The sequence below is a fragment of the Lolium perenne genome, chromosome 1 (assembly GCF_019359855.2).
Source record: "Lolium perenne isolate Kyuss_39 chromosome 1, Kyuss_2.0, whole genome shotgun sequence".
Lineage (NCBI taxonomy): Eukaryota > Viridiplantae > Streptophyta > Magnoliopsida > Poales > Poaceae > Lolium > Lolium perenne.
In genome coordinates, this window is record NC_067244.2 from 84,378,026 (window position 1) to 84,405,718 (window position 27,693).

The window sequence follows — 27,693 nt, forward strand, 5'->3', positions numbered from 1 at the left end:
AATTGTACTTATATGTGGCACAGTCGTCTTGGTCATATTGGAGTGAAACGCATGAAGAAACTCCATACTGATGGATTACTTGAATCACTTGACTTTGAGTCACTTGATAGATGCGAAGCATGTCTAATGGGTAAAATGACTAAGACTCCATTTTCTGGTATGATGGAGCGAGCTACTGACTTATTGGAAATCATACATACCGATGTGTGCGGACCAATGAGCGTAGCATCGCGCGGTGGTTATCGTTATGTTCTAACCTTCACAGATGATCTGAGTAGATATGGGTATATCTATTTCATGAAACATAAATCCAAAACTTTCGAGAAGTTTAAGGAATTTCAAAGTGAAGTAGAAAATCAACGTAACAAGAAGATTAAATTTTTATGATCTGATCATGGAGGTGAATATCTGAGTTATGAGTTTGGCATGCATTTAAAGAAATGCGGAATACTTTCACAATTGACACCGCCGGGAACACCACAACGAAACGGTGTGTCCGAACGTCGTAATCGAACTCTCTTAGATATGGTTTGTTCTATGATGTCTCTTACTGATTTGTCGTTATCATTTTGGAGTTATGCATTAGAGACAGCCGCATTCACTTTAAATAGAGCACCATCAAAATCCGTAGAAACGACACCGTATGAATTATGGTTTAATAAGAAACCTAAGCCGTCGTTCCTGAAAGTTTGGGGTTGCGAAGCCTATGTAAAGAAGTTACAACCGGACAAGCTAGAACCCAAAGCGGAGAAATGCGTCTTCATAGGATACCCTAAGGAAACTATAGGGTACACTTTCTATCACAGATCCGAAGGCAAAATCTTTGTTGCTAAGAACGGAACCTTTCTTGAGAAAGAATTTCTCACTAAAGAAGTGACTGGAAGAAAAGTAGAACTCAATGAGATTGATGAATCTATACTCGTTGATCAGAGTAGCGCAGTACCGGAAGTTGTACCGGTACTGCCTACACCGGCAACAGAGGAAGCTAATGATAATGATCATGAAACTTCGAACGAGGAAACTACTGAACCTCGCGGATCGACAAGGGAGCGTGCCACTCCTGATTGGTATGATCCTTGTCTAAATGTCATGATTGTGGATAACAATGATGAGGACCCTGCGACGTATGAAGAAGCGATGATGAGCCCAGATTCCAACAAATGGCAAGAAGCCATGAAATCCGAAATGGGATCCATGTATGATAACAAAGTATGGACTTTGGTAGACTTACCTGATAGCCGAAAGGCTGTCGAAAATAAATGGATCTTCAAAAGAAAAACAGATGCTGATGGTAATATTACTGTCTATAAAGCTCGACTAGTCGCAAAGGGTTTCCGACAAATTCAAGGAGTTGACTACGATGAGACTTTCTCACCTGTAGCGAAGCTAAAATCTGTTAGGATTTTGTTAGCAATAGCTGCATTTTTCGATTATGAGATTTGGCAGATGGATGTCAAAACGGCGTTCCTTAATGGAGACATTGAGGAAGAGTTGTATATGGTACAACCCAAAGGTTTTGTCGATCCTAAAAATGCTGACAAAGTATGCAAACTTCAGCGTTCAATCTATGGACTGAAGCAAGCATCAAGAAGTTGGAACCGACGCTTTGATAAGGTGATCAAAGACTTCGGGTTTATACAGTGTCATGGAGAGGCCTGTATTTACAAGAAAGTGAGTGGGAGCTCTGTAGCATTCCTGATATTATATGTAGATGACATATTATTGATCGGGAATGATATAGAACTATTAAGCGGTGTAAAGGGTTATTTGAATAATAGTTTTTCAATGAAAGACCTTGGTGAAGCGTCGTATATATTAGGCATCAAGATTTATAGAGATAGATCAAGACGCCTAGTAGGGCTATCACAGAGTACATATCTGGACAAGATTCTAAAGAAGTTTAGAATGGACGAAAGTAAGAAAGGGAACTTACCTATGTTACCAGGCAAGGTCTTGAGTAAGACTCAAGGACCGGCTACGGCAGAAGAAAGAGAAAGGATGAGTAATATCCCCTATGCCTCGGCAGTAGGATCTATCATGTATGCCATGCTATGTACTAGACTGGATATAGCACATGCTGTTAGTTTGACTAGCAGATATCAAAGTGATCCAGGAATGGAACACTGGACAGCGGTCAAGAATATCCTGAAGTACTTGAAAAGAACTAAGGATATGTTTCTTTGTCATGGAGGTGACCAAGAGCTCGTTGTAAGTGGTTACACCGATGCAAGTTGGAACACTGATCCTGATGACTCTAAGTCACAGTCTGGGTACGTGTTTATATTGAATGGTGCTGCAGTAAGCTGGGCAAGCTCGAAGCAGTGCACGGTGGCGAAGTCTTCAACAGAATCAGAGTACATAGCGGCTTCAGAGGCTTCATCAGAAGCGGTATGAATGAAGAGGTTCATTGTAGACCTCGGTGTGGTTCCTAGTGCATTGGACCCATTAATCATTTACTGTGATAACATGGGTGCCATCACCAATGCACAAGAGCCAAGGTCACACAAGAGGCTGAAGCATATCAAGCTGCGTTACCACTCGATTCGCGAGTACATCGAAGATGGAGAAGTAAAGATTTGCAAAGTACACACTGATCTGAATGTAGCAGATCCGTTGACTAAAGCTCTCCCTAGGGCAAAGCATGACCAACACCAGAATGCCATGGGTGTTAGGTATATTACAATGTAATCTAGATTATTGACTCTAGTGCAAGTGGGAGACTGAAGGAGATATGCCCTAGAGGCAATAATAAAGTGGTTATTATTTATATCTTTATGTTTATGATAAATGTTTATATATCATGCTATAATTGTATTAACCGAAACATTAGTACATGTGTGATATGTAGACAAACAAAGAGTCCCTAGTATGCCTCTTAACTAGCTTGTTGATTAATAGATGATTAGTTTCATAATCATGAACATTGGATGTTATTAATAACAAGGTTATGTCATTGTATGAATGATGTAATGGACACACCCAATTAAGTGTAGCATTAGATCTCGTCATTAAGTTATTTGCTATAAGCTTTCGATACATAGTTACCTAGTCCTTATGACCATGAGATCATGTAAATCACTTATACCGGAAAGGTACTTTGATTACACCAAACGCCACTGCGTAAATGGGTGGTTATAAAGGTGGGATTAAGTACCCGGAAAGTATGAGTTGAGGCATATGGATCAACAGTGGGATTTGTCCATCCCGATGACGGATAGATATACTCTGGGCCCTCTCGGTGGAATGTCGTCTAATGTCTTGCAAGCATATGAATAAAGTTCATAAGAGACCACATACCACGGTACGAGTAAAGAGTACTTGTCAGGAGACGAGGTTGAACAAGGTATAGAGTGATACCGAAGATCAAACCTCGGACAAGTAAAATATCGCGTGACAAAGGGAATTGGTATCGTATGTGAATGGTTCATTCGATCACTAAAGTCATCGTTGAATATGTGGGAGCCATTATGGATCTCCCGATCCCGCTATTGGTTATTGGTCGGAGTGAGTACTCAACCATGTCCGCATAGTTCACGAACTGTAGGGTGACACACTTAAAGTTGGATGTTGAAATGGTAGAACTTGAATATGGAATGGAGTTCGAATATTTGTTCGGAGTCCCGGATGAGATCCCGGACATCACGAGGAGTTCCGGAATGGTCCGGAGAATAAGATTCATATATAGGATGTCATTTTATGTGAATTAAATTGATGCGGAAGGTTCTATGGAAGGTTCTAGAAGGTTCTAGAAAAGTCCGGAAGAAACCACCAAGGAAGGTGGGACTCCACCTCCATGGCCGGCCAACCCTAGTGGGGGAGGAGTCCCAAGTGGACTCCCCCAAAGGGGGCCGGCCACCCCCTCCATGGAAGGTGGAACTCCCACCTCTAGTGGGAGTCCTAGCTTGGGTAGGTTTCCCTATCATATGGAAGGTTTTGGGTTCGGGTCTTATTCGGAGACTTGTAGTCCAACCCTTGGGGCTTCCACCTATATAATGAGGGACAAGGGGAGGGGGCCGGCCACCTCAAGACCACAAGCTGGCCGCACTCCTCAAGTGGCCGGCCACCCCCTCCCAAACCCTAGCCGCCCCCTCTCCTCCATAGCTCCCGCGTGCTTTAGCGAAGCTCCGCCGGAGTTCTCCACCGCCACCAACACCACGCTGTCGTGCTGTCGGATTCAAGAGGAGCTACTACTTCCGCTGCCCGCTGGAACGGGAGGTGGACGTCGTCTTCATCAACAACCGAACGTGTGACCGAGTACGGAGGTGCTGCCCGTTCGTGGCGCCGGAGGGATCGTGATCAAGATCTTCTACGCGCTTTTGCAAGCGGCAAGTGAACGTCTACCGCAGAAACAAGAGCCTCCTCTTGTAGGCTTTGGAATCTCTTCAAGGGTGAGACTCGATAAACCCCTCGTTGCTACCGTCTTCTAGATTGCATCTTGGCTTGGATTGCGTGTTCGCGGTAGGAAATTTTTTGTTTTTTATGCAACGTTATCCTACATATTTGTCAATTGCCCAACTGTAATTTGTTCACCCAACATGCTATTTATCTTATTGGAGAGACACCACTAGTGAACTGTGGACCCCGGTCCATTCTTTTACATCTGAATACAATCTACTGCAATCATTGTTCTCTACTGTTCTTTGCAAACAAACATCATTCTCCACACCATACGGTTAATCCTTTGTTTACAGCAAGCCAGTGAGATTGACAACCTCACTGTTAAGTTGGGGCAAAGTATTTTGATTGTGTTGTGCAGGTTCCACGTTGGCGCCGGAATCCCTGGTGTTGCGCCGCACTACACTCCTTCACCAACAACCTTCACGTGGCCTTCATCTCCTACTGGTTCGATAACCTTGGTTTCTTACTGAGGGAAAACTTGCTGCTGTATGCATCACACCTTCCTCTTGGGGTTCCCAACGGACGTGTGCTTCACGCGTTATCAGCTTGTGAAAGCAAAAGGTTGGGAGGAGTGTCATCCATAAATAAAACTAAAGTACATGTGTAAACAAAAGAGAAGAGGGATGATCTACCTTGCTGGTAGAGATAACGTCCTTCATGGGAACCGCTCTTTGAAAGTCTGTTTGATGAGGGGGTTCGAGTGCCCACTACCATTCGTTGACAACAACAAACACCCCTCAAAACTTTATTTTTATGCTCTCTATATGCTTTCAAAACCTGAAAATCTCTAGCACATGATTTAATCCCTGCTTCCCTCTGCGAAGGGCCTATCTTTTATTTTTATGTTGAGTCAGTAAACCTATTCCCTCTATCTTAAGCAAGCAATTGAGTTGTTATGATCCAACCATTTATATTGTGATCTATTTAATCATGCCTTTTATCCTTCCTTGTTTAGTACAAGTTTTATCTGAATGAATATGGCTTTGAAGGTTATCAATGATTATGAGGAGATTGTTATGATTGAGCATATAAGTTCTAATAGAAAGGCTCTACTCGAAAGATAAGCACAATCTGTTAATTGTTCTTTGACCAAGAACGAAGTTTGCCATCACCAATTATGATTTCGTATGCACCCTTATTTGTGATTTCCCTTTACTTGTTTCAAGTTGAGTTATATGAGGAAGTTGTTCACTAGAATGTCTTGTGTGAATTAATGTGATGCTTCTTGTCCGTATTTTATTTATCGACTCTTCACTCCATAAACATGTGCTCTTGTTTACTGAGTTCAGTTTCGCTTGGGGACAAGCGAGGTCTAAGCTTGGGGGGAGTTGATACGTCCATTTTGCATCACTATTTTATATCATAATTTACTGTTATTCATTGATATATTTCATATTTAGAGATGATACTTATGTTATTTCACCTATTTTGCATGTTTCATGATTATTGGAGAATTACTCACCGGAGTCAGGATTCTGCTGGAAAAAGCGCCGTCAGGATACAATATTTCTGAAGATCAACAATTGACGGAAAATACACCGAAAGTCTTATTTCTCCAGAAGAAGGAGCCATCCAAAAGGAGGGGCCGAGGAGGGCCGCCATGGGCCCCCCCATAGGCCGGCGTGGGCTCCACCTGGCCGCGCCGCCATGTGGGGAGGGGGCCCACAACCCCCCTCGGTCGTCTCTCTTTCGCGTACTTCATCTTCCGAAAACCCTAAGGTGAGGGGAGGCATCGCGAATAGACACAGCCGCCTCTGCGGGGCAGAAAACACCAGAGAGAAAAGAGCTCTCCTGACGTGGGCATTACCCTTCGAGTAACCGACGTTGCCCTATCCTGTATTGACTGACTGGAGGCCCATGAAGACACCCGAAGGCTAGTTGGGCCACTAGGTCGGTGCACCAGAAGATTCCTTGACGGGCAAGACAAGGAAGCGAACAAACAAGGAAAGATTGGATCTAAACTACTGTAAATCTAGTCGTATTCGGTTAGACCTCTTGAGACCTGGCCTCCTATATAAAGGCCATGAGAGGGGCTGCCGAAGGACACGAACAATCTTAGCAATCTTAGCCAGGAAAAGCCTAGAGCTAGGTAACCCTAGCAACAGCAATCTCGCCTAGATCTCAGCCGAACTATTCGGCACCCCATTGTAACCCATTGTCTTCATAATAAAAGAACAGACAGGCAGGACGTAAGGGTTTTACCTCATCGAGGGCCCCGAACCTGGGTAAATCACTCTCCCCGCTTGTCTGTGAACCGATGTCTCGTGTCAGCCCATAGGATTCCATCAACCCTAAGCCCCTATCGGAGGGCATTGGCGAGGAGTACCCTCAACAATTGGCGCCGTCTGTGGGGACCCTGTTGGCACAAGGCAGGTCATCGGCAGTACCAGTTACGTCTGCGGCGTTCTTGCTCGAGTCGCCGACGCCAGCAAAGCCAAGAGGCCCGGTCCGCTGCGGATCCTTTGAATTCGTGCCGTACCGCGAAGAGCTTCACCCGAACTCTATGACATCGTCTCGCAACGCGGAAGCTGTTTTCGGTGGCGTCCACTTCGTCGTCGACTCCGGAGGTTTTCTTCGCCTCCCCGGGGCCGGTGTGTCCCACTCAAAGGTCGTGCCTCAGGAGAGTATCCCTTCGGCAGCAACCTTAAAGACCTCGCCCAGAGGCATGCGAGAGAGCATCCGTGAAAGCCTCGACACCGCAGCTGGACAAAGAAAGAGATGAAGGAGTGCGCACCGTGAAGAGGAAGGCAGAACAGTAGTCCACTCTCGATGCTATGACATGTCATCAATCAGAGGACGCACCCGTTCTCCACACCTCTCAGCTACAGAGCAACTTGAAGCGCCATGTTATCTCCACTCTTATTTCGATCCTAAGGATGGTCGGGAGAAGTCCAGCCATCTGTTAAGGAACTGTCGACACTTCCTAGAGATTCGGCAGTTCTGCGACGATCTTAGAGCTGAAGCCACATCAAGAGTTCGCATAATGGAAGAGAAAGCAAGGTCCTATGGTCATCAGCCAGAGCCATATGTACCAGAACCATACGAGCCAATGGAAAAAGACGAATATGAACCAGTCGAGGCATTCCCAGTACTGCGTGGACAGATCAACATGATCCACAAAACCAGCTTTTCGAAAAGAGAAATCAAAAAGTTCTCCCGAGAAGTAAAGTACGCGGAAGTTGCCATGGTTGATACGCCGGATTTTATCGATTGGTCAGATCAGAGCATCACCTTCAGCAGGGCGGACCACCCGAAGGCCGTCCCAAGGCCCGGTCACGCGGCCCTTGTCCTGGAAGCGCAGATTGGAGGATACAATATGGGCAAAGTATTTCTCGACGGTGGAAGCGGCTTGAACCGGTTATTCGCCAGCACAATGAGGGCAATGGGTTTAACAGTCGACATGCTAAAAGAATCCGACACAGGGTTCCACGGCATTATACCGACTCGACCCGCCTACTCGCTGGGTAAAACATCATTGGACGTAGTCTTCGGCACGCCCAGTAATTTCAGGAAAGAAAGGATTGAGTTCGAGGTAGTCGACTGGGAATCCCAGTACCACGCCATCCTCGGCAGACATGCGTTTGCCAAATTCATGGTCGTGCCTCATTATGCGTACCTGAAACTAAAGATGCCAGGCAACAACGGGACCCCAATAACCGTTCACGGCAGTTTCGCTCGGTCAGACAACTGCGACAGGGAGTTTCAAAGATCGCCTCGAAGTTTGGAGCCAAAGAAGAACTCAACGCGATCGACGCCGTTACAGATCACACACAGCCACCAGCCGACAATCGAAACGCAAGATCCGATGAGTTCGATACTGTGAAGGAAACCAAGAAACTGCAGGTGCACCCTACTGATACGTCTCCAACGTATCTATAATTTCCGATGTTCCATGCTTGTTTTATGACAATACCAACATGTTTTGTTCACACTTTATGTCATATTCATGCATTTTCCGGAACTAACCTATTAACAAGATGCCGAAGTGCCAGTTCCTGTTTTCTGCTGTTTTTGGTTTCAGAAATCCTAGTAACGAAATATTCTCGGAATCGGACGAAATCAACGCCAAAGATCTTAGAATCCCCGGAAGCATCCAGAACACACGAGAGGGACCAGAGGGGGGGCACAGGCCCACCACACCATACCCTGGCGCGGCCTAGGGGGGGCCCGCGCCCCCCTATGGTGTGGCCACCCCTTCAGCCCTCCGACGCCGCCTCTTCGCCTATAAAAAGCCCCTGGATCGAAAACCCTGATACGTTCGACGAAACCCACAGAAACCTTCCAGAGCCGCCGCCATCGCGAAGCCAAGATCTGGGGGACAGGAGTCTCTGTTCCGGCACCCTGCCGGAATGGGGAAGTGCCCCCGGAAGGCTTCTCCATCGACACCGCTGCCATCTCCACCGCCATCTTCATCACCGCTGCTACTCCCATGAGGAGGGAGTAGTTCTCCATCGAGGCTCGGGGCTGTACCGGTAGCTATGTGGTTCATTTCTCCCATGTACCTCAATACAATAATCTCATGAGCTGCTTTACATGATTGAGATTCATATGAGTTTTGTATCACTATTCATCTATGTGCTACTCTAGCAATGTTATTAAAGTAGTTATATTCCTCCTGCACGTGTGTAAAGGTGACAGTGTGTGCACCGTGTTAGTACTTGGTTTATGCTATGATCATGATCTCTTGTAGATTGCGAAGTTAACTATTGCTATGATAATATTGATGTGATCTATTCCTCCTACATATGCATGAAGGTGACAGTGTGCATGCTATGCTAGTACTTGGTTTAGTCTTTTGATCTATCTTACACTAAAGGTTACTAAAATATGAGCATTATTGTGGAGCTTGTTAACTCCGGCATTGAGGGTTCGTGTAATCCTACGCAATGTGTTCATCATCCAACAAAAGTGTAGAGTATGCATTTATCTATTCTGTTATGTGATCAATGTTGAGAGTGTCCACTAGTGAAAGTGTAATCCCTAGGCCTTGTTCCTAAATACTGCTATCGCTGCTTGTTCTTGTTTTCTTGTGTTACTACTGCTGCAATACTACCACCATCAACTACACGCCAGCAAGCTATTTTCTGGCACCGTTGCTACTGCTCATACTTATTTATACCACCTGTATTTCACTATCTCTTCGCCGAACTAGTGCACCTATTTGGTGTGTTGGGGACACAAGAGACTTCTTGCTTTGTGGTTGCAGGGTTGCATGAGAGGGATATCTTTGACCTCTTCCTCCCTGAGTTCGATAAACCTTGGGTGATCCACTTAAGGGAAAACTTGCTGCTGTTCTACAAACCTCTGCTCTTGGAGGCCCAACACTGTCTACAGGAAAAGGAGGGGGAAGTAGACATCAAGCACTTTTCTGGCGCCGTTGCCGGGGAGGAAAGGTAAAAGGTACTCACACTCCGGACCTCGGCTACCAAGCTATTTCCTGGCACTGTAAGTACTCGAAGCTATTTCCTTTAGATCCTGCAATTGCATCTTTTTGTTTCTTGTTTTACACTAGTAAGGCATAATGGAAAACATCTGTGAGCTCTTTGTACTATTTCCTGAGTCAAGACATGAATGGTTTAATGCGAAAATTAAAAAACCCATGGAACATGTTAGTATGAACACTTTGAATACCATTGTTGCTAATGATATGGAAAATTCTAAGCTTGGGGAAGCTGGTTTTGATGAGCATGATCTTTTTAGTCCACCAAGAATTGAGAAGAAAATTTTCTTTGATGATACTTTGCCTCCTATTTATGATGATTATAATGATAGTAGTCTTTTGGTACCACCTGTTATGGAGGATGAATTTGATTATGATTACAATATGCCTCCTATATTTGATAGCTACTTTGTTGAATTTGCTCCCGCTATTACTAATAAAATTGATTATGCTTATGTGGAGAGTAATAATTTTATGCATGAGACTCATGATAAGAATGCTTTATGTGATAGTTATATTGTTGAGTTTTCTCATGTTACTACTGAAAGTTATTATGAGAGAGGAAAATATGGTTGTAGAAATTTTCATGTTACTAAAATGCCTCTCTATGTGCTGAAATTTTTGAAGCTACACTTGTTTTATCTTCCTATGCTTGTTACTTTGCTCTTCATGAACTTGTTTATTTATAAGATTCCTTTGCATAGGAAGCATGTTAGACTTAAATGTGTTTTGAATTTGCCTCTTGATGCTCTCTTTTGCCTCAAATACTATTTCTTGCGAGTGCATCATTAAAACTGCTGAGCCCATCTTAATGGCTATAAAGAAAAGAACTTCTTGGGAGATAACCCATGTGTTATTTTGCTACAGTAATTTGTTTTTATTTTGTATCTTGGAAGTTGTTTACTACTGTAGCAACCTCTCCTTATCTTAGTTTTGTGTTTTGTTGTGCCAAGTAAAGCCGTTGATAGAAAACTAAGTACTAGATTTGGATTACTGCGCAGTTCCAGATTTCTTTGCTGTCACGAATCTGGGTCCACCTCCCTGTAGGTAGCTCAGAAAATTAAGCCAATTTACGTGCATGATCCTCAGATATGTACGCAACTTTCATTCAATTTGAGCATTTTCATTTGAGCAAGTCTGGTGCCATTTTAAAATTCGTCAATACGAACTGTTCTGTTTTGACAGATTCTGCCTTTTATTTCGCATTGCCTCTTTTGCTATGTTGGATGAATTTCTTTGATCCACTAATGTCCAGTAGCATTATGCAATGTCCAGAAGTGTTAAGAATGATTCTGTCACCTCTGAATATGTCAATTTATATTGTGCACTAACCCTCTAATGAGTTGTTTCGAGTTTGGTGTGGAGGATGTTTTCAAGGATCAAGAGAGGAGGATGATATACCATGATCAAGGAGAGTGAAAGCTCTAAGCTTGGGGATGCCCCGGTGGTTCATCCCTGCATATTTCAAGAAGACTCAAGCATCTAAGCTTGGGGATGCCCAAGGCATCCCCTTCTTCATCGACAAATTATCAGGTTCCTCCCCTGAAACTATATTTTTATTCCGTCACATCTTATGCACTTTACTTGGAGCGTCTGTTTGTTTGCTTTTGTTTTTGTTTTTGTTTGAATAAATGCTTGTGTGGGAGAGAGGCACGCTCCGCTGGTTCGTATGAACACATGTGTTCTTAGCTCATAATATTCATGGCGAAGTTTCTTCTTCGTTAAATTGTTATATGGTTGGAATTGGAAAATGATACATGTAGTAATTGCTATTAATGTCTTGGGTAATGTGATACTTGGCAATTGTTGTGCTCATGTTTAAGCTCTTGCATCATATGCTTTGCACCCATTAATGAAGAAATACATAGAGCATGCTAAAATTTGGTTTGCATATTTGGTTTCTCTAAGGTCTAGATAATTTCTAGTATTGAGTTTGAACAACAAGGAAGACGGTGTAGAGTCTTATAATGTTTTCAATATGTCTTTTATGTGAGTTTTGCTGTACCGGTTCATCCTTGTGTTTGTTTCAAATAAGCCTTGCTAGCCTAAACCTTGTATCGAGAGGGAATACTTCTCATGCATCCAAAATACTTGAGCCAACCACTATGCCATTTGTGTCCACCATACCTACCTACTACATGGTATTTTCCGCCATTCCAAAGTAAATTGCTTGAGTGCTACCTTTAAAATTCCATCATTCACCTTTGCAATATATAGCTCATGGGACAAATAGCTTAAAAACTATTGTGGTATTGAATATGTAATTATGCACTTTATCTCTTATTAAGTTGCTTGTTGTGCGATAACCATGTTCACTGGGGACGCCATCAACTATTCATTGTTGAATTTCATGTGAGTTGCTATGCATGTTCGTCTTGTCTGAAGTAAGAGAGATCTACCACCTTATGGTTAAGCATGCATATTGTTAGAGAAGAACATTGGGCCGCTAACTAAAGCCATGATCCATGGTGGAAGTTTCAGTTTTGGACAATATCCTCAATCTCATATGAGAAAATTATTAATTGTTGTTACATGCTTATGCATAAAAGAGGAGTCCATTATCTGTTGTCTATGTTGTCCCAGTATGGATGTCTAAGTTGAGAATAATCAATAGCGAGAAATCCAATGCGAGCTTTCTCCTTAGACCTTTGTACAGGCGGCATAGAGGTACCCCTTTGTGACACTTGGTTAAAACATGTGCATTGTGATGATCCGGTAGTCCAAGATAATTAGGACAAGGTGCGGGCACTATTAGTATACTATGCATGAGGCTTGCAACTTATAAGATATAATTTACATGATACATATGCTTTATTACTACCGTTGACAAAATTGTTTCATGTTTTCAAAATCAAAGCTCTAGCACAAACATAGCAATCGATGCTTTTCCTCTATGGAGGACCATTCTTTTACTTTCATTGTTGAGTCAGTTCACCTATTTCTCTCCACCTCAAGAAGCAAACACTTGTGTGAATTGTGCATTGATTCCTACATATTTGCATATTGCATTTGTTATATTGCTTTGCATTGACAACTATCCATGAGATATACATGTTACAAGTTGAAAGCAACCGCTGAAACTTAATCTTCCATTGTGTTGCTTCAATGTCTCTACTATGAATTTATTGCTTTATGAGTAACTCTTATGCAAGACTTATTGATGCTTGTCTCGAAAGTACTATTCATGAAAAGTCTTTGCTATATGATTCACTTGTTTACTCATTGCATTTACATTGTTTCGAATCGCTGCATTCATCTCATATGCTTTACAATGGTATGATTAAGATTATGTTGGTAGCATGTCACCTCAGAAATTATCTTTTATCGTTTACCTACTCGAGGACGAGTAGGAACTAAGCTTGGGGATGCTGATACGTCTCCAACGTATCTATAATTTCCGATGTTCCATGCTTGTTTTATGACAATACCAACATGTTTTGTTCACACTTTATGTCATATTCATGCATTTTCCGGAACTAACCTATTAACAAGATGCCGAAGTGCCAGTTCCTGTTTTCTGCTGTTTTTGGTTTCAGAAATCCTAGTAACGAAATATTCTCGGAATCGGACGAAATCAACGCCAAAGATCTTAGAATCCCCGGAAGCATCCAGAACACACGAGAGGGACCAGAGGGGGGGCACAGGCCCACCACACCATACCCTGGCGCGGCCTAGGGGGGGCCCGCGCCCCCCTATGGTGTGGCCACCCCTTCAGCCCTCCGACGCCGCCTCTTCGCCTATAAAAAGCCCCTGGATCGAAAACCCTGATACGTTCGACGAAACCCACAGAAACCTTCCAGAGCCGCCGCCATCGCGAAGCCAAGATCTGGGGGACAGGAGTCTCTGTTCCGGCACCCTGCCGGAACGGGGAAGTGCCCCCGGAAGGCTTCTCCATCGACACCGCTGCCATCTCCACCGCCATCTTCATCACCGCTGCTACTCCCATGAGGAGGGAGTAGTTCTCCATCGAGGCTCGGGGCTGTACCGGTAGCTATGTGGTTCATCTCTCCCATGTACCTCAATACAATAATCTCATGAGCTGCTTTACATGATTGAGATTCATATGAGTTTTGTATCACTATTCATCTATGTGCTACTCTAGCAATGTTATTAAAGTAGTTATATTCCTCCTGCACGTGTGTAAATGTGACAGTGTGTGCACCGTGTTAGTACTTGGTTTATGCTATGATCATGATCTCTTGTAGATTGCGAAGTTAACTATTGCTATGATAATATTGATGTGATCTATTCCTCCTACATATGCATGAAGGTGACAGTGTGCATGCTATGCTAGTACTTGGTTTAGTCTTTTGATCTATCTTACACTAAAGGTTACTAAAATATGAGCATTATTGTGGAGCTTGTTAACTCCGGCATTGAGGGTTCGTGTAATCCTACGCAATGTGTTCATCATCCAACAAAAGTGTAGAGTATGCATTTATCTATTCTGTTATGTGATCAATGTTGAGAGTGTCCACTAGTGAAAGTGTAATCCCTAGGCCTTGTTCCTAAATACTGCTATCGCTGCTTGTTTACTGTTTTACTGTGTTACTACTGCTGCAATACTACCACCATCAACTACACGCCAGCAAGCTATTTTCTGGCACCGTTGCTACTGCTCATACTTATTTATACCACATGTATTTCACTATCTCTTCGCCGAACTAGTGCACCTATTTGGTGTGTTGGGGACACAAGAGACTTCTTGCTTTGTGGTTGCAGGGTTGCATGAGAGGGATATCTTTGACCTCTTCCTCCCTGAGTTCGATAAACCTTGGGTGATCCACTTAAGGGAAAACTTGCTGCTGTTCTACAAACCTCTGCTCTTGGAGGCCCAACACTGTCTACAGGAAAAGGAGGGGGAAGTAGACATCACCTACTGATCCGAAGAAAACGGTCAACACCTCGGCTGACCTAGATGTCGCATAGGAAAGCACGCTCATCGAGTTCCTCCGTGAGCGCTGGGAGATATTTGCATGGGAGCCATCCGACATGCCAGGTATCCCCAGGGAACTCGCTGAGCACGCCCTAAATGTTGACCCGACAGCCAAGCCGATCTGACGATCGATGCGGCGATTCTCTGAACCCAAAAGAAGAGCAATCGGTGAGGAAGTTAATCGGCTCCGCAAGGCGGGATTCATCCGAGAGCTTAAGGAATCCGAATGGGTGGCTAATCCAGTCATGGTGCCGAAGAAGGACACAACCGCCCTTCGCATGTGCATCGATTACACTAGCCTCAACAAGCATTGCCCGAAAGATCATTTTCCACTGCCTCGAATAGATCAGATAGTCGACTCTACAGCCGGGTGCGATCGTCTTTCTTTCCTCGATGCGTACTCCGGGTACAACCAGATCAAACTAAAGAAGGAGGACCAGGAGTTAACCGCATTCATCACTCCACACGGCGTTTTCTGTTACAACGTCATGACCTTCGGGTTAAAAAATGCAGGAGCTACCTATCAACGCTGCATGCAAGCCTGCCTCGCGGAGCAGATTGGAAGGAACATTGAAGTCTACATCGACGATATCGTGGTGAAAACAAAGCACGCAGCCACGCTCATCGATGACTTGCGGGAGACCTTTGACAATCTGGACAGATACAGAATTAAGTTGAATCCGAAGAAATGTTTCTTCGGGGTGCCCGGAGGACAAGTACTCGGGTACTTCATATCAGCCAGAGGAATCGAGGCTAATCCCTTGAAGATCAAAGCTATTCTCGACATGGAGCCGCCAAAGAATCTGCACCAAGTGCAGCAGTTGGCAGGCCGATTAGCAGCGCTTAGCAGGTTCATCGCGAAGCTAGGAGAGAAAGCTTTGCCCTTCTACAACTTGATGAAAAAGTCAGAAAAGTTCGAGTGGACAAAGGAAGCACAAGACTCCTTCGACAACTTGAAGAAAATCCTATCGACCTCCCCGGTGCTCGTGACTCCGCGCGAAAAGGAGACACTGCTGATGTACATAGCCGCTACAGCTCAAGTCTTCAGTAGCGTTTTGGTTGTCGAACGAGAAGAAGCAGGAAGAGTTCATGGTGTGCAGAGGCCTGTTTACTACCTCAGTGAAGTACTTACCCCCGCAAGACAGAGGTACCCTCATCACCAGAAGTTGGCATATGCAGTATGGAGGTCGGCTCGCAAGCTGAGGCACTACTTCACGGAGCACCCGATCAAAGTTGTGAGCGAAGCACCCCTGAAGAGCATAATGACCAATCCAGAAGCCACAGGTCGAGTGTCTCAATGGGCCATCGAGTTAGCACCACACGACATAACTTACGTCAACCGAACGGCGGTAAAATCCCAAATCCTCCCAGATTTTGTGGCAGATTGGATCCAATCACAGACACCAGCGACACCCGACATGTCAGGGTCATGGGTGATGTACTTTGATGGGTCAAAACGGAGTACAGGAGTAGGGGCAGGAGTAGTGCTGATATCACCACAGGGAGATAAAATGAAGTATATACTGCGTATGAATTTCTCCCTGCCGACAAACAACGAAGCAGAATACGAAGCACTGCTGCACGGAATGAAAATGGCGAAGGCGTGTGGCGCTACGCGCCTAGAGATCTACGGAGATTCGAACTTGGTGGTCCAGCAGTCAATGAACCTGTGCGATGCAGTCAGTGATAACATGGTTGCTTATCGGCAGCTGTATCAGAACATGGAGGCTAAATTCGAAGGATGCGAGCTTAAGCACATCGGCAGAGCCAGTAACGAGGAAGCCGACACTTTGGCAAACATCGGGTCCACATGCTCCCCCATCCCAGATGGAGTTTTTTATGAAGTGATCGCTCAAAGATCAATTAAAGAAAAGCCGTCTGCAAAATCGTCGGGTGAAGAATTGGAAAAAAGCTCACTGCAAAAACCTTCGACTGAAGAATCTCCAGTCCTTTCTTCCGAACAAGTTCTCCTCCTCGAGCCTCTATGGACCGAACCATTCCTAGCGTACCTGTCGAAACAAGAGCTGCCAGAAGACTCTGTGGAAGCTAAGCGAATCGTCAGACGATCGAAGGCCTTCACAGTGATAAATGGTGAGCTTTACAAGCGTAGCATCTCAGGGATCTTCCAAAGGTGCATCGCCATTGACGATGGAAAAGCACTGTTACGTGAGATACATGAAGGAACCTGTGGGCATCATGCAGGGAGCAGAGCCCTTGTGGCAAAAGCCTTTAGGGCAGGATTTTATTGGCCAACGGCAGCTTCGGATGCTAGGGATCTAGTCATGAAGTGCGATGCGTGCCAACGTTTCTCGTCGAAACCACACGCTCCTGCAATGGATTTAATGACAATACCCTTGGCATGGCCGTTCGCTCAATGGGGACTCGATCAAGTTGGACCGTTGCCAAGATCGTCACCCGGAGGACACACGTACTTACTGGTTGCAGTCGACAAATTCACTAAGTGGATCGAGGCAGTACCAGTGAGAAACCAAAAGGCTGAAACGGCGGTCCAATTCTTTAAAGGAATAACCTGTCGATTCGGTATGCCCCACAGCATCGTCACAGACAATGGCTCCAACTTTGATTCTGAGGAGTTCAGGAAATTTTGCGATGATGGAGGAATCAAATTGAAATTCACATCAGTCTCTCACCCCCAGACCAACGGCCAGGTGGAAAGGATCAATGGTTTAATAGGGGATGGTTTAAAGAAACGCCTTAAAGGCGCAGCCGGAGCCTGGGTTGAAGAATTACCATCTGTGCTATGGAGTTTGCGTACCACCCCCAACAGGTCGACTCAGTACACTCCATTCTTCTTGGTGTACGGAGCCGAAGCAGTCCTGCCAGCCGATGTCCGATTTGAAGCGCCTCGAGTAACAGCGTACACAGAGTCCTCCTCCAATATCGCGCTACAGGATGCTGTCGACCTCCTTGATGAAGCACGAGATATTGCCTTAGCAAGAACAACGGTCTACCAACAAGCACTGAGAAATTATCACAGTCGACGAATACGCAGTCGAAATTTCAGTGTTGGTGATATGGTACTTCGGCTGAAGCAGAAAAGACCCTTGAAGCTGGAATCCCCATGGGAAGGACCATACATCATCACCGAAGTGATACCAGGAGGAGCCTATCGGCTCAAAAATCCAGCCTCAGGAAAAGATGTCGAGAATCCATGGAACATCGCGCAATTGCGACGGTTTTATACATAGGATACAGTTGTTTTTTTTTTCATTCAACGGCCTACAAGGTTGCTTTGCATTATGAATAAAGATCTAATCAGATTTCTGTTACCCTTTTTTCCAGGCTTTGGTACCCGAACGAAACGTTCGGAACCATCGGCTCTAACTCCCATCGGGAGCATTGGCCCAGAAAAAACGTGTTTACACGATGACATTAATTAAATACTCTCAGCGAGAGCTAAGATTAATGACATACAAAAACAACCAATCCAAGCCTCGAAAAATACGCGAGTGCTGCAGTCGATGGTTACATTAAGATAAGGCTCAAATAGGTGCACCGTGTGACGAAGCCGAACTTTCACACAAATTACATATCGACTTCGCAATAACATTGCATAAAATACAACGAAGTCATCGAGTAAGCAGGTTGAACTGATCACTCAGCCGCACTCGACAATAAAATATCAATTAAATTAGCATAAGCGTACAACGTACGCAGCAAACAGTCTTATACGAAATACAAGGCTATTACATTCATACTCGGGATCCCCGGTTCCAGTGGGCCTTCAGTTCCTTTTCGAGGCATGATTCCATCCGAGAAACGATGGTGTGAGCAGGACCTCTAGCAACATCATAGTACTGGCCTAAATCCCTTTCAGTATTCGCCACGGCTCTTAAATCTAAAGATGGATGGCATGTCAATATGGAAGCAAAAGCAAGCTCAGCACCAGCTAGAAGTTCTTTCCGCACTAGCAGCCGAATCCTTTCTGGAGACTTGAATCGGGTGAACAAGCCAGACAAAGTTTCGGGTGTCTGATCCAGAGGAAACAAGGTGTGCCAAACCATCGTGAGAAGGGCATAGTATTTGTCAAAATAGTAATGTGCCTTCATCACCCGGTACTTGAACTTCGTCATGATGACGGCCTTCGGACGATGCTGCCATAAACCATGTGTTGGGTGCGCAACGTCGGTCATCGCCTCAACCTCTTCATGAATCTTCCTGTCCTCTTCAGCTGCATCCGAAGCCACGACTGGAAAAGGAACGAATGTTAGAACATTCAAGCTATACCTGAAATCAGAAGGCAGGCTAATACTCACAGTTCAAACTTTCGGTAGCAACATGAAGACCATCAAGAGCGTATTGTTCAATGGCAGTCGCTATTTCTCCCTTCTTCTTCACCAAGGCAGCCATCGCACGAAGGGAAGTCATGTCTTTATTTAGACTAGACACCTGGTCACGTAACTGACGAACAAGGCCTGATTCATCGTTACCCGAAGAATTCGGAAAAAGCTCGGCACGGGAAGAAGATGAAGGAATCTGCAGCACGTCCTCACTTCAGACCAAGCATTAATATAAAAACTCCCATCGGGAGCGTTGAGTGCACATCATACATGCAAAAGGATGTTTGGCAACAGAGCCGAATTTAAAAGTATCGCGAAAATATTATGTACAACAAATCAAATAACAGTTCAAGGATTAGCCGACTGACGAGGGATCACCTCGGCAATGCCTACGTATTGTAGACTAGGGTTTCGGGAGAGCGACGATGGAGATTCCGGGGACGAGATTAGGCACACGACGTACCCAGCTTCGGGTCCCCTCGGTGGAGGATCCCTACGTGCTGCTAGCAATCCAGTATATGATCATAGATGTGTTTACAGGGTGCCGCCGTAGCGGAGCTATGTTGTCTATATTCTGTCTATCTGTTGACCTCTTTATTTCGGGTGCCCTGGCTAGCTTTATATATGCAACCAGCCTAGGGTTTTACAAGAGTCCTAGTCGACTACTTCTTCGGGTTGCCTTGTTGGGCCTTCTCCATATTTGGTTTTCTCCATATTGGGCCGAGCCAGGTATACTAATAATGGGTACCCGAAGGGTATGCCCATGTCAGTAGCCCCCGAGTTTATAGGGAAGTCGAAGACTTGCATAGAAACTCCAAGCATAACCATCTCCGGAGTCGAATAAAATACAAGGCGAGGTCCATGTCGCAGATCATGTGTAGCGTAGATGATGTCGATGATTCTTGAAATTATCGGGTGCGCGGCAGCGCTCCCGATGGGAGTAGCCCCCCGAGTCTATGGGCAAGTGCTTGCACTTGGGCATAGACTCAAGTTGTACTACTCGATGAAGAACTTAACTATATTTCCGGAGAACTTGATGAAATCCATGTGCTCCCGATGGGAGTAGGCTCCACTCGAGTCGCAGACTTGAGTTGAGTCTACAAACCTTGATTGTCGTAGATGTTGTCGAAGTTATTTTTCTATCGGGTGCGCGACCAGCGCTCCCGATGGGAGTAGCCCCCGAGGCTACAGCCAAGTGTTTGCACTTGGGTGTAGGCTCAACTTGCTTGTAATTGACTCCACAATTTTTCCTCTTTCTTATCGGGAGGGTGAACAATACTCTCGATGAGAGTAGCCCCCGAGCCTATGAGCAGGTGCTTGCACCTAGGCATAGGCTCAAGTTGTACTACTCGATAAACAACTTGGCGCAGCCCCTCTTTTTATCGACTCCAGGCCGTTGCTAATTTTATTTGACATCCATATCTATATTGTACAGGGATAATGGTAATTGGGGCTAGTTCATCTGACGGATCAGGTACTAGTTAACTGCTCTAGTGGCAATCCGCAAAAACCTACTTCAAGATCACGTCCCTGGACATGATCTCGGGATACTGGTGCGAACTTCGACAGGTGCCGCTTAAGGTCTTACCATTCTGTCGAGTCCCAGTAAAATTTATCGGGTACCTAACGCGTCCGTTAGGATTTTTCTTCGTGTCTGTTGATACGGATAAAAGTAGCAGAGCGCAGTCTTCGGCGATGCCACGCCCAGCAGAACGGATCTGGGGTCTTACCTTCGCAAATTTGCGGCATTCAGAAATTGATCGCAACTTTGGCGTTCTGAGAATATATTGTCGAGTGCTTTGTTCGGCTGACGCAATGACCCATTTTGCGGGTTCTTCTATTTTTCTCTCGGGCTTGATGAGACAGCCGAATATATTGGTTCTTCTATATTGTTGGATACATCACCGATGCTCTTGCTCGGAATAATATGACGAGTCAATGGACCCGAAGATTTGTCCATCCTCTTTTTTTTTTCTCCTCCTTTTTTTTTTTTTTTTTTTTTTTTGGTTTCTCCTTGATGAAAATTTCGTCGAGTTCCTCTCTCAGGAAAATTTCTTCGGGTCCTCCTTGAGGACAATTCTTCGAGACCTTCTTGAAGATAATTTTTCGAGACCTCCCTGAGGACAATTCTTCGGGTCATCCCTGAGGACAATTCTTCGGGTTCCTTGCAAAATTTTCAATCGAGTTCTTCGTTGATGTAGTTTTTCCTTGGCGCAGTTCTTTTTTGTCAACTGTTTGGATGCAACGGAGTCGATGATTGGGCCGGCGAATGCAGCGAAGAAGTCGAGTTGAAATAGAAGCTGTTGAGTAACCGATGTCAAGGCCGTCAAGTCATCGAAGAAACACCAAGCCCCCGAGCGCTCCAGATATATATGCGAGTAGGCCACATGTATTCTTCGTTATAATCGCCTGAACGCCATGTTGTCATCATGGTTAGGGGCGAAGTTGCTATCAAGCCCCCGAGCGTTGGTTTTGCACCGCCACAAGATTGATGAAGATGTGGCCATATGCCGAGTGCGTTGATGTCGACCTGGTCATGCGGCTCAGGGTCAAGTGCAGGTGAAAGTGTTGATGTAGTCATGAGTTGATGCAGTGAGCTGAGTCATGGCTACTCTGAGGCCGGCGATGCCCATGGCGGTGATATAGGTGTCCATGCGGCCGCGTGCAGAGAGTACGATATACGAATTTGCTCCGTATGTTGCATCATCCGCGACTGACTGTCTCTCTATAACCTGGCTATCATCAGGGTATGGCCATATGCAATTGAGTGTGCATGTGATGCCTCGGGACCTGATCCAACTCCACAGTCAGCTGCCGATGAGTATGGCTCGGCGCGTCCGCACCTTCGCCAGTCTGGCATGCATGTATTTATTTTCTGTCCATCTCTGATTTGGCTGAAAAGTGTGTAATGCTGGCGAGGATTGCTTTTGCTTAACTTTCCCTTCTTTCCTCAAGTTCCTTGTACTAGTATTTTGCACATGGAGTGACATATTGAGTACAGATCACTTGACTTTTTCAGCTAGAAACTCCAATCAAGAACAAAACCTTGCTTGTGGCTTTCTCCCGTATAAAATGGCCAGAAGTTTCCAACAAAGTGCGTGACTGCTCTTGTCCTCATTGGCCCAAACTAAATAGTCTTTGGTAGATTGATTGGCTTCAGTTGGCACGCCATGATTGCCGTTTTGGCACTTGGACGATAAGTTCACCCGTACTGTAGCAAAAACTGTGTCATCTTCTCAGCCATATCCAAAAACCACTACATCCAGGATCACCCGTACGTATAGCTTCATTTTGATGTATACGCGTGGATGGGGTATTGCTTCTTCTCTTGAATGCCAGATAACACCAGCGACCCACCCGTGGTGAAAACGGGGAACCACTGGAAATTAATTTCTTCTGCATTATTGATCGAAGGCAACGCTGATGTAGAGCCCCTGGGCACCGTGACGGAGTTGGCGTGTTGAAGAAGATGACTCGGTGACTGGGCACCTTCTCAATGTAGTGGTTTTTGGCACCATGGATAAGTGATCCTGTGTACAAAAAGTAATACCAAGTGTAGAAAATTCGATGGAATAATTAAATTTACAAGACAAAATACTCAATTGGATGAATAACACCTGGTTCTATTGAAAAGGTCGCTGATATTATTAATGAAGAAGTCGTCAAGCTCTCAGATGCGGTCAAGTGTTGTTTCCCTCGCCGTTATCGTTGATGAAGTTGTTGGCTCCCAGAGGTGCATCAGGCCAACGATTATATAAGATGAAGCCGTTGAAGATGAAGCAATTGAAGGTGAAATCCACTAAAGATAAATCCCTTTTAATATTAAGCCGGAAATTAAGCCATTAAAGATGAATCCGTTGAAAATTAAACCATCAAAGATTGAGCCATTAAAATGAATCATTAAAGATGAATCCACCGAAGATTAATCCATTGAAGATGAATCCACTAGAGATTAAGCCATTAAAGATGAGACGCCGAAGATGAAACCACCATAAATTAAGCCATTTGAAGATTAGACCATTGAAGGTTACGCCATTAGAGATGAAGCATTTGATGATGAATCCACTAAAGATCACATAAGATGAATCCACAGACCCAGAAGTACATCGGGTCAGTATTTATATAATCATATATGGCAAACCCATTAATAACCATAGAAGATGAATCTAACGCTAACTATATAAGATAAATCCATTAATAATAACCAATGATAACAATATGTATATATGAATCCACTGACTCGGAAATGCATCGGGTAATATTGTAGAGGAGAAAACCAACAATAGCCATATAGATGAGTCCACTGACCCGGAAATACATCGGGTAGTATTATATAAGAGAAAAACCAATAATACACTGGTAGATAAATCCACTGACCCGAAGAAAATAAATCGACTGACCTAAAGAAAATAAATTCACTGACCCGGAAGTGCATCGGGACAATATTATATAACTTGCTGCAAAATCCATGTAAACAATTGCAATGATTGTTGCCCTCACGCTTAGTTGTGCTTTACCTCATCGCATATGTGCACAAATTTTTCAATACCATAATTGTAGCCAAAGTAAATCGCCAATGTCTATTGTAACCAATAAATTCTTTTGTGGCAGAAAAAAAATTACGGAGATGAATTATAGTAAGAGATTAGCATCAAAACAAATTATTGTTGAAATATTTTGATAAGGAAAAAAGATGTGTTGATGCATTTGACGGTTAGGTACTTGAATACTATATCGATCAAGTCATTGCATATATGAATTAAATAATACGTAAAAGGAACGGGTTACCGATCGGTCCATGAATTTATGATCATTGTTGAAGTTTGATCCGGTGATTCAATCAATGTAATGGGCCGCGACGTCATATGGAGTCGACGGAATCGCGGCAATGACAGATGCTGGTTCCTCCGAAGTCAATGATAGTGGAGATGCTCCCATTTGAAGTCGTTGGTGACCGTCTCGAAGACGAAGATGTCGAGGCAAAGTTGAAATATGTATAGGTTAGCAATTTTGCCAGTGCCTTGATCGACTGCCGCATTTCCTTTTCTTTGTCTTTACGTGAAGCCCTTGATTGATTGGTTTGTCCTGCACACTAATTCCATGCACGTGAAGTAGACCTTGAAGCAATTTTCTGATTAGTGCTCCGGCCGCTAATTCCATGCACGTGAGGTGCTCTTCATGTCCTGCACACTAGATCGGCAGGGTCACGACGCGCAATGGCTTGAAAAGTGCAACTTGACTTTTTATCGGGTTCGGCAACTTAGCGCAGCATCTCGACGGAACATCTGGAGTCGATGCTCCTAGCACCTGCCAAATACGCTCTAGGCACCGCCGGAAGCTGTGTCGGGTGTGGATCGCGTCCTGGTAAGCTGGTCCATCAAAGTGTCTTGATCGCACGCGACTTTCACGTGATCCGGCCCATGCACCCCTCCGGTGAAGATCCGCGCGTGAAGGAAACTGCATATAGGCGCATGCACACGCCTTGAGATTTGTCGCCGAGATCATCGACTCGACCGCCATCACGGAGCTGCCGAAGTTGATCGTAGATGAATTCTCCAGATGCGATCTAACTGCCCATGTAGATTAAGGATCTCGCCTGGATAACAAAATCCAGTCGTCGCGATTCCCACAGACGGCGCCAATTGACGAGGGATCACCTCGGCAATGCCTACGTATTGTAGACTAGGGTTTCGGGAGAGCGACGATGGAGATTCCGGGGACGAGATTAGGCACACGACGTACCCAGCTTCGGGTCCCCTCGGTGGAGGATCCCTACGTGCTGCTAGCAATCCAGTATATGATCATAGATGTGTTTACAGGGTGCCGCCGTAGCGGAGCTATGTTGTCTATATTCTGTCTATCTGTTGACCTCTTTATTTCGGGTGCCCTGGCTAGCTTTATATATGCAACCAGCCTAGGGTTTTACAAGAGTCCTAGTCGACTACTTCTTCGGGTTGCCTTGTTGGGCCTTCTCCATATTTGGTTTTCTCCATATTGGGCCGAGCCAGGTATACTAATAATGGGTACCCGAAGGGTATGCCCATGTCACCGACGTTGAACCAGGGGCTGACTCAGGAGCAGGTTCGGCTTGTGCTTCATCCACCAACTTCAGAAGCTGGTTGGCGCAAGTTATTGCCGATCTCTTGAAAGGCTCAAGGTTGACTAGATGATTTTCATCATCAACAGGCAGCGCCTTAGAGAAATCTTCCAATTCCGACCCCATCCCGTGGCCCATAAGCAATTGGAAAGTAAGAACTGCACCAATCAAGCGGCTGCGACGTTTCAGTACCTCTACAGGTTCGGAGGGATCAACAAGGAAAGCTTCTGCCATCTCGTTGAGAGTCTTGTCCAGCTTCGCCTTAGGGAAGATCATCGAGTATAACTTCGACAGCGCTCCCTTGGACTTCTGCAGTAATATGAGGATCTGGACATTTGACTCAGCAGCAAGTGACAAGGCGTCGGCCATAGAATCCTCCCGAAGCTGATGGCGTCGGCTGACAGTTAAATTGGCGGCCTCTGAAAAAGAGAGTATTAGTAATCAATGGAGAAAGCATCAAGAAAGGGGCGGAGCACCGTAAGGATTTTTACCTAATAAATCCTTGATGGATTCACGGAGGACACCCTCCTTCTCATCAATCGCAGCCGCCGCTGCACGCCTGGCATCTTGGTCATCCTTCATTTGACGCTTCAGCCGATTTACTTCTTCCTTCAACAAGGCATTCTCACTTTTGGCATCGGCAGCAAGCCTGTTGGCTTCGACCACCTGATCAGCCGAAGATTTGACGGCCTTCCGAAGTTGGGAGTTTTCGGCTTCGAGGCGAGTAAATTGTTCCGCAAAGTCCGCTACAGCATCGACTGTAGCATAAATTGGCTGCAGCCAGAAAAAAGTCAAGAGGAGTCAGGTGATGGGAATTCAGCAAAGCTTGATAGATTAAAGTACTTACGTGATCGCGGCCAGCCGGCGGGGTGGGAGCATCATCGGAAGGAATAACTCTCGACACTGGGACCTTCTCTACACCCGTTCGGGATGGAGGTGTCGACTTGGCAGGAGAAGGGTTTGATTCTTTAGCCGATGCTGCTCTCTCAGAAGCTAGTTTAGCCCTCTTTGCGAGAGGAACATCGTCATCATCATCGGCAGAGCTGTTTAAGTACAGCGTGCAGTTAGCATACAAGGTAACAAGAAATGAAAGTAACAAGGGTATAAATGCTCGCAAGTCTAGGTCGTCTTCGTCCAGGAAGAAACTGGTTGAACCCTTCTTAGCAGGAGGAGGCGAAGCAGCTTCGTCGGCATCATTATCTCCTCCTTTAGGACTTGATTCAGCCGAAGAGATAAGATCATCATGTACCTGCTTGCGATGTCTGCTCTTGAGAAAGGCGTCATCTTCAGCAGTTTCCTCCTCTTGGACATCGCTGTCCTCAAGGGCGTGCTGGGTATCCTCGGTTCCTTCAGAATCGTCATCGTCATCCTCTAACACCGCTCCGCTCTCGGGTGAGGGAGGATAACATTGGGCGACAGCGGGAACCTGCAGAAAGGTAGCAAAACGTGTAAGGCACAAACAAAAAGAAGGAGTAATGACGGTAAACGAAGGACGAAAAGGTGACCTCGGACGGAGGATGCTTGGAATCATAAGGAGGGCGCGCCGATGTCAAGACGATGGTATCCTTGGTGCTGAGGCATGTTAGGCGACGAACTTCGTTCAGGAGCTCACCTGCCGAAAGGTCGGCAGAGTTGACCCTTGACTTATCGTTTTTGCCAGCGAAAAGCCACAGCTGGTGAGGGCGAGACATCAGCGGCTGCACTCGACGTTGCAGGAACACTGAAACTACTTCAGTACCACGCATCGTCATGCCTCCTGAATTCTTCAGAATGACAATTTGCTTGAATAGCTCATCGGCTGTCGCCTTTTCTTCGGGAGAAAGGGCGTTGTTCCAAGACTTCTTCTTGTGAGCCACCAAGACATCGTCAAAAAAGGGGAGATTTGAACGCCGCCCAGGAACGACAGGGTCCCGAAGGTAGAACCATTTGTTGCGCCAGCCCTGGACGGATTCCTTCATCGGATAGTCGAAGTAATCGACCTCCTTCCTGACAACAAAGCCGACGCCGCCGACAACGGGGGGGGGGGGGGGTCGTTGCTATCATTGTGACGCTTCACATAAAAGATCTTCCTCCAAAGGCCCCAGTGGGGCTCAATGCCGAGGAAAGCTTCACAAACGGTGACAAAAATGGAAAGGTGGAGGATGGAATTTGGGGTCAGCTGCCAGAGCTGAATCCCATAGAAGAAAAGAAGGGAGCGAAGGAACTCGTGCGCCGGAAGAGAAAGGCCACGGAACAGAAAAGCGACGAACATGACGGTGAAGCCCTTTGGGGGACTCGGGCGAGAAACCTGACCTGGGAGACGAACGTCATCCTCAGATGCAGAGATGAAGCCGAGGGAGCGAAGTTTGTTGATGTCGCGATTGGTAATGGCAGAGGCGCTCCAGTCGCGGCTAACTTTGACCGCCTCCGATGTGCTGCCACTCTTCTTCTTGCCCATGGCGAACGAAGCTTCTGATGAAGAGGCAGAAGAACAGGAGGCTTGAGGAAGAAGATGAGCAGTGAACGGGGTAAAAGGTAAAAA